Source organism: Phaseolus vulgaris, chromosome 2 (assembly GCF_051622355.1).
Source record: "Phaseolus vulgaris cultivar YP4 chromosome 2, ASM5162235v1, whole genome shotgun sequence".
Taxonomy (NCBI): Eukaryota; Viridiplantae; Streptophyta; class Magnoliopsida; order Fabales; family Fabaceae; genus Phaseolus; species Phaseolus vulgaris.
In genome coordinates this window covers 30,051,976-30,061,254 of record NC_143499.1, presented here as the reverse complement: position 1 = coordinate 30,061,254, position 9,279 = coordinate 30,051,976, and positions in this window count along the sequence as shown.

Here is a 9,279-nt window from a genome sequence, read left to right as displayed (position 1 = left end):
GTAATGTCTAGTATAATTTTTTTATAAATATTATTTAGATTATTAATATTATTTGCATTATTAATATTATTTTTAGAAATCCAAACCTTTGTCTTAATTATCCCTCGGGTTCATATGATATCCTACAAAAGAATATAACATGTCGTTACATGATTAAAGATATAAAAAAATAAAATAATTTGAGTGAAAATGAAAATCAATACAAGTTTTATAATAAACTTATTAACTAATAGATGCACATTTTAACAAAACAATGTTTTGTTTAGATTTTTTTTTATTGCAATAAGCTCCATTGATGCTTCCAATATTTTTTGTAAGTTTTTAGTTGAACTAATTGTGTTTTGTGCTAAACTTAAGATTAGTTATTTGTTATTCAACTTTTTATATTTATTCATAGTTATTTGTTATTCAACTTCTTATATTTATTAAATGAGACTCAAATTTATACTTATATTCTTAACACGTAGTTGGATTAAATTGGTTTAAGTAGATAAAGTTGTAAGTGTGGAGGTGAATTTATTTTTTCTAAGTGAAAATGAAATGTTATAATATAGAATGGAACTAAACCTGAAAATTGGTGTTTGTTGAAATTATGGAGTAGTCTATATGATCACATTTTTTTCTTGAAGAGTTTAATGAGGTTGGACTATCCCACTTTTACCAGGTATAGTTGTAACACATCTCAAAATTTTATTTGGTACTTCGTTGCGTACATGATAAGACTCTTCAAACTGTGTTCTATTGTTTGATTGGTCCTAAGAGTCTTAATAATAATAAAAAATTCACGTAAAAAAACTCCAATATATGAAGCTGTCATCAATCTATGGTTAAATTTGAGTTAGTTTTATGTAATCTCGTATGAATAATTTATTTATTATATAAATTCTATTATCAGTAACCAGAGAAATCTGATGTGTACTATTCTTTTATAAGTAACACTAAAATGATTTTATTCTTAATATATTTTTATTTGGTCTTTATCACATCGTTCATCTTATTGTTCAATTTCTCGTTTTTTCTAAATTACTTTTGGTGGTAAAAAAAAAGTTATTTCATTACAAAGAAATCTTAATTTAGCTGCAAACAAATATTGAAGGCCATAAGTGGACACTATATAGTGTCCATTAAACCTAAAATAAATTAAATAAGGTGTGAGGAAAGCGTGTGTTATTCTCACGTAAACTTCAAAAAAAAAATAATAATAATGGTTGCGTTGTTGAAATGGCAGCTACTAAAATTATAAAAATAATTAAAATTTAAATATTTGAAGGTTAAGCCCACGTTAAAAGTTTTAAAATTAAATTTAAATAATAAGAAGGTTAAGCCCATGCAAATTACACACAAATAATTAATTTTTATTTTTGCTTTACTTTAATCCCTTCTTTTCTTTTTCTTCTTTCATTTTTCAATTCTGAAGCAATTCTCTCCATGCAATACTCACTTCACTCCACTTTTCCTCAGCATCAACAACATTCTCACATTGCGACCAGAGTACTCTCTCTGTTGAGCATTCAAGCATTGCGACCGAAGTACTCTCTCTGTTGAGCATTCAAGCATTGCGACCGGAGTACGACCGTGTTCTTGATTGTGCCCTAACATCGTAAGTTTTGCATTTCCTTTCGTTTTCAATCCATCTCGATTGTACCCTAACACTGTGTTTCTGGTTGCTGGGTTATTAGATTTAGTTTCTGGTTGCTGGGTTATTAGATTTAGTCATTGGTTAGTATTACATATATATCCAAGATCAGTTTTGTTAGTATTGCTTCGGTTATTGTTGTGATTCTCTATAAGGTTTTGTAGAATTACATGATATTTGCGTCGTGGGATAGAAAAATTATTTGTAAGTGATTAATGTGCTTTTATTGGATTGTGATTCATTTACGCCGAATGTGATTCTTTGTGATGATGGCAAGTTTTGAATCTTTTGATCAAATTCCTTTATCCCTTTTCTGCTGGTGACTTGGTTTTGAGATTTGTTTTGTCTATCGATGAAATGAAAAACATAATAGTTTAGAAAGGCCAATTGATCCAAGTCTTGTTTTAGTCTCCTTTCTATTATTTAATTTATCTGGTATTGATCACCGAAAATAAGGATTGGATTATGATTTGTTTATTGGTGTTTGTCTGCAGTGGTGTTTGGTTGTGTAACTGTCCAAGTCTTTTTTAGTCTTTATCTGCATCTGCATCTTCATTTTTATCATTTTTCTATACTTCTTTTTATTAAGAGGTTATTTCGTTTTCATGAATTTTTGGCTGTACAGCTAATTCGTTTCTTGAATTTTTGGGCTGTACAGGGAAAGCACGCAATGGATGTGTGGTGTAGTGTAGGACATGATGTGAAGTATTATGTCTTGTTTCCCTAATTTCTCTCTACTTGATCTCCAAGGATTAAATGGTGTTCGATGATTGAATTTTTTCTACTTGATATTTGAAACCCTAAACTCTAAAAGAGTTTAAAACGACTGCAGCTCAGGATATCCTAATTTCTTGATGAGTTTCCTCTCTATTGTTTAATTTCTCTCTACTTGATCTCCAAGGATTGAATTGTGTTCGATGTTTGAATTATTTTCACTTAATGCCCTGCACCATATCATGGAGTATGTTATATAAGGCCTAAGGGTTGAATCTTCTACCTCATCGTGCGTGTTTTGAGCAACTAAGGCTCCACCGGTTTTTGAATTCATTAATTTATCTTATCCTTTTTTAAATTCTTGGTTTTTATTATTGATATCTATTTGAATTTAAATATTGTTCTTAAAATTTGTATGTGTAGGTGTTGATTTCTTTGTGTGGTAGGATATCTAAATACTGGATGGAGATCCTTGATGCGTTAGGTTTTGTTATCCTACATTTTTTGTCTTTCTTTCATGACAAATGTCTACTTGAGTTTGGATGTAGTTATTTATTTTATGTTAGATCTATCATATGTAACCGTTTATGTGCTTGCGTTAGTTCGTTTTCAACATGATTCCAGTTGAGGATTAAAAAATATAAATTTGAATATAGTTCTTGTTGATTATTGAAGTTTGTAATATATGATGTGTCTGTCAGATATACTTTATTAGTTTCTTTCATTGACAAATGAATTTTGAACTTGAACTTGGTTCGTGCAAAGGAACAATGTTCTTGCCTAATTTGTGTTGCATGATTATCGATCTTCTTTGCATCCACACATATTTTTGTCTTTAACTGGGACTGACTATTTGAATTTCTCTGGTTTTTTTATTCCTTCAATTCATCTTATGCTTTCTTAAATTCTTGGTCTTTATTACCAATATCTATTTGAATTTAAATATAGTTCTTAAATTTTTTATGTCTAGGTGTTGATTCGTTTGTGTTCATTTCTTTTTAGCATGTAAAACCGGTTAAGGATTAAAATCTGCTAGTGTACACGAAAAACAAGCCACGGATGTGAGGTAGGAGATCTAAATACTGGAAGGAGATGCTTACTTGAGTTTGGATGTAGTTATTTATTTGATGACAAAAATCTATCATATGTAACTTTGTGTTAGTTCTTTTTCAGCAGGGATTAAAAAACATAAATTTGAATATTGTTTTTGTTTGATTCTTTTTAGCAAATCATAGGTTAGTAATAATAAAATGCTCAGGGAAGATGTCTCCCCTTTATTTGAAACATTGTAGATAGAGCATATTTTTCCAGACTGATATGTGAGGTAGGATGTGGAAACACATCCCAGGGGATTTGTGAAGCTTTAGGTTTTGTTACCCTTACCATTCTTGAGTCTTTATTTGTGACTGACTAAACTTCTTGTTTGGATTCTAAGTTTTGGTTGGATTCATTGCTAACCTTGTAGTTTGACTGGCAGTCTGGCAGTTCTTGTGGGTTTAGAGGTCGTGTAATTTGGGGAGGATTTGTCTGGCAGAATTTTTAACTACTTAATATGAAGTACTGAATTAATTGTGAAAAAAAGATAAAGAAAATATATCATGGCCATTAAAAGTTTATGTTTCTTGCCCTGTTCAGCCATGCCACTTGTCAGTGAACTCTTGCTTCTTTCTCTATTGCCCCTTATGCATTTTTTTTCGCAATTTTTACTCTCTTTTTTAAGTTGTCCATTTCTAAGTAATTTAGGCTTCTCTTAGCTTTTACCAGTCCTGGATTCATAGTGAAATTTGACCCTTTTACATGGTGTAATTGAAATTAAGGAGAGAATTATTGATCTTTAGTTTTCTAGTAGTGAATTAATTTTGGATTTGTTTTGGTGTAGCAAATTTTGGATCAACCCCTGCCTTGAGTTCATCATTTTGTTAGTTTTCTTAAAACATTTCTTAAGTTTGGTTTGTAGTTTCCTTGACAAGAATTTATGCAATGCAATAGAAAGACATGGAGAGGTTGAGTCATTTATGTATTACTCACATTGCATGCATGACTCTTTGCATGTTTTTATCTTCTTGGCAGTGTTGTGATGAGCATGTTTTTATCTTCTTGGTAGTGTTGTGATGTGCATGTTTTTATCTTCTTGGTAGTGTTGTGATGAGTGAGTGTGTTCATGCAGTAAAAGTTCGTGATATAAGCAAGGAAAAAAGGATTGCAATTTTGGGTAAGTATCTTATTGGCAGTGTGTTCATGCAGTATCTCTCATTTTTCTGTTTTGGGAAAATATTGCAATTTTGTGAGGTACGTAGATATATATGTTCTCTTTTCATCCTCTGGGAAGACAGACACACTGGGTTGTGACATCTATCTTTGCTTAAAACATTTGGCAAGTGTCATTGCCTTTCAATGTTCAATCACAAACTTCTTCATTTTGGTGTAATTAGATTCACTATGGAAATCAATCCAAAAATTAGAAATGGTATTGTTTTATATTTGGATTATGCATGGATCTGTTTTGTTGTTCAAGAGTTATTGTTTTATATTGGCCTCCTGCACTATGTCATCAATTCAACACTGTTTTCTCTTATTCCTTATGCAATATACATACATCATGCATGATGAAAACTTCATGTTGACCAATGATATGGCCAATATAGTGTGTGCAGGATAATCCATACCTTTTCAGCTAGTTTTGATATTGATTAGAATTTAAAACTGAACAGATTTTTGACTTGGGCCTGTGCCTCTTTCATCTACATAAAACATTAAAAGTTTGTATATGGAGCTATCCTAAGACTTCTTTCATCTACAGTGAAACAGAAAAAGTTTGTAAATATGGCTATTCTCTTTTAGGGTATATGCAGTGACATCTGCAATTTAATTAGTAACTCCATAGAGGATTCTGTGTGATCAATATACAATTTTGAATATAATCATCTCTTTAACATATAAGAGCCAAGATGTTATACCATATGATTTAAATGTTTGTGTATGTAGCTATCCTTAAACCTTTGTTGCTGTTGTACGATCCCCAATTTTAGATACTATGTTATGTGTCCAGAGAAACTTGATAAGCAATATATTCATAGAATCCAGAAAAGATGATCATGGAAGCTAGAGAACCAGCCTATCAAACTACTCATTCACAACTGTGGTCATCCAGCTAAATTACTAACTTAAGCATAACTTAAGCTAGAGAACCAGCTGTTGGGTGCATAACTTTCTATAATAAAAATATTTATTATAGAACAATGTTTCTTAAATGTATTAAAATGATAGTTTTTTCATTGCATATGTTTTGATAAAACATAACTAGTAAGCAGCGCAAATGGAAGGCATTTCAACAAAGCTTAAACCTAAGAAGAAGAATAATGAAATCACTAAGATAACCAAGCTAACTAATTAATGTCCATCTTCCGGTGCTTAAACACTTTTTATTCATCAATATAATAATTTATTCATTACTTTTGTTTTTTAGTTTTTAACTTATCAATTCATTGATGTTTTTTTCTTTTTAATGCTATTGCAAAAAAAAAAGCAAATTAAAAAATATTAATATTTAATATTTAAAATCCAAACTTTTATTTAAAAGTGGAGTTCAATAGCTGCCAAAAATAGTGCATACAAAAAAAAAAGGTGTCCACATATCCAAGGTTAAGCCCATTCTAATTTCATTGTCACTTTACCAAGGTCAAGCCCTCGCTTTATTCTAATTTTATTGTCCCACTATCCAAGGCTAAGCCCACGCTTTATTTTTACTTTTATTGTCCCCTTATCCAAGGCTAAGCCCACGCTAATTTTATTGTCCCCCTAGCTAAGCCTAAGCCCTCATTTTCTGTCCAAGGCTAAGCCCCCGCTTAAGTTAACATTTGTAATTTTTTGTGTTGGCAACTTGTAGGCAAAGCCCACGCAAGCCAACATTTTGCGACGCCACGCACCCGACAGTTTTTTTGCGACAAGGATATTAGCTTCAAAGTTGTGTGAAGGCAAAGCCCACGTTAATTGCATCTTTGCGTGGGCTTTTTGTGATTAGTGTCCGCCTTTGGCCCTTTCTAATAAAAGTTTTTTTTTGTAGTGTTTAAAACTAGTGAGAATAAAATTTAGCTTTGCTTATAGGACGCGAACTATTTTCCGTCCTATGCAAAAATGGTTTTTTAAATTAGATGTTGATTGAACGTAATTGCACGAAATTGTAAAATTGATTCTATTCATTTTAATTTACTCAATCATTTATATAATAAAATTACAATTACTGGAACCTATATAAAATAGGAATACTAACATGCCGTTAAACTGACCATTAATGCAATATAACGGTAAAATAGTTTAAGGTAATAAAATCAGAATTAATAATAATAAAATCAGAATTAATAACCAACATCCTCCCTTAATTATGATTTGGAACATCCTTCCCAATTTGAGTCATGATATTGTTTTTCTCAATCGCCATCAATTCTTCATTCATAGGCTTTTGCTATTTGGGGTGTTGAATGGCATCGGCAAGTCTCACAGGTTCTGAGTCTGCAACAAAAGCAAAGTGAACTAAATCTCCATTGTCATCAACTTCATCGTCAAGATTTACTTCGTAGTCTTGAAGGTGTACAGGTTGTCGTTGTTGCCTTCTTGGTCGCTCCATCATAGTTGCAATTGGAGTTGCATTTTCAGGTTGAATTACAGCTTCAGGTTGAACTGTAGGTGCTTTAAGAGTGACTCCATCTTCCACATCATCGTTCAAAACGTAAATATATCGTTTTTTTGAATCAATTTCAACTGTTGCATTCCATTGTCATTCCTCATCTTCGGCAAATGTAACATCACGACTAACAATCACCTTCTTTGTCATTGGATTGTACAATTTGTATCCCCATGCTTATATCCAATGAAAATGGTCTTCTCTGCCTTATCATCCAACTTCGATCTTGCTGCCTTGGGAACATGAGCATAAGTAATTGACCCAAATACCTTCAAGTGCTGCACATTGGGTTTGAATCCACTTCATGCCTCAATCAGAGTTGTGTTAGGAACACTCCGAGTGGGTGATCTGTTTATCAAATATACCGCACATGTTACGGCCTCAGTCCAAAAATAATTTGGCATACCTTTTGCTTTAAGCATGCTCCTCGCCGTGTCCATGATTGTTCTATTTTTTCTCTCAACAACTTCGTTGTGTTGAGGTGTGTAGGGACAGGTTATGTTATGCTGCAACCCAAGTTCCTCACAATGCCTCTTGAACTCATTAGACTTGTACTCACCCCCTCCATCATTACACACCATCTTAATTTGTCTGCCACTCTGTCTTTCAACAAATGCTTTAAATATAATATTTTAAAGCAGTGGAATACCTCATCCTTGCTTTTCAATACATAAAATCCAGGTTTTCCTTGAAAAATCATCAATAAAGGTTAAAAAATACTTATTACCTCCAACTGATGATATGTTCATCGGGCCACAAACATCAGTATGAACAAGCTCCAAAGGAAATTTTGCACGCCAAGGCTCCTTAACAAATGGTATCCTATGATTCTTTCCAAAAAGCAAGCCTCACACAATTGATCAGGGTGATGAATATGGGGTAAACCATTCACTAATGCTGTGTTTGTATCCGGGTGATTACTGTTCACCCGGATTGAAAAGGAAATAAATCTGATGTTTGTATCTGGGAGTTAGCGGGGATTAGGGGGCGAAGAAAAGCAAAGAAAGGGAAAAAGGCTTCCCTGATGAGATGAGAAGATTTGGAGAGAAACTTTCTCATTTTACCATATTACCCATCCGTTCACCTAACCTATGTGCCATAGCTGCCTATGCCCGTGCCATGCAACTCCAATATTCTCTCCATTCTCACGCATGAGATTCCTTGCATAAACACAACACAAACACAGCACAAACAGGGATTCGTACATTGTTTGGTGGATAAATTCAAGTGTGTGGGTGATGAATAAATGAGAGAGATGATAAATATGGAAGAGGAGTGGAGGTGGGTTATTTGTTTTGAGTTGAGGGAGTACCCTTAGAAGCGGTCGGAGGTGCTCGTCGGAGGTACACAGTGGATGTGCGCGGTTGTCGGAGGTGCTCGTCGGAGGTACGCGGTGGATATGCGCGGTTGTCGGAGGTTCACAACCGTTGGAAGTGAGCGGTTGTCGGAGGTTCGTAAGTGTTGGAGGTGTGCGGTTGTCGGAGGTGCAAGGTGTGGGTGGGGTTCCGTAGGCGGCGTTGTTGGTGGTCGTTGGACGTGGACGGTTTCGTTGCTGGTGGTGGGTGGTGGTTCCGCTGGTGGTGCTCGGTGGTCGTTGGTGGTTCGCGGTGGCATCGTTTTCTCTAGGTTTCTGGAGGTAAGTTTCATACATAGATTTGGAATTTGGAGAATAAAATATGAGAATGAAATGTGGAGGGAAGAAATTTGTAATTTATTTTATTTATGTTAATAGAATTAATAGAATGCTGCTGCCTTTTGAGTTTTCAAAGTTTTTTCTTAATCACATTGATGAGTATATTGATGAGAATTAATGAGCATTAATGAAAGTTTGAATGAGTTTTCTGATAGTTAAAACAAACTTATTAATATTTAAATTGTTTCTGATATTTATTTTTTTCTAAAAATAAAGTAAAAAACTTTATAAATATCAGTTTAAATTTATAAAATAATTATAAGTATACAAAATATTTAAATATTTAAATTTTCCTAAAATCAGGTAAAAAGCTTTATAAATATTATTTTGAACAGGCTTTAAAATAATTATAAGTATACAAAATATTTTAAAATACTACTTTATAGATAGTTTACATATAATATTTATTTTTTTCCAAAATCAGCTAAAAGACTTTATAAATTTTATTTTGAATTTATAAAATAATTATAAGTATATAAAGTATTTAAATATTTTAAAATATTACTTTATAGATAGTCTACATATAAGATTTTATTTTTTCTAAAATCAAGTAAA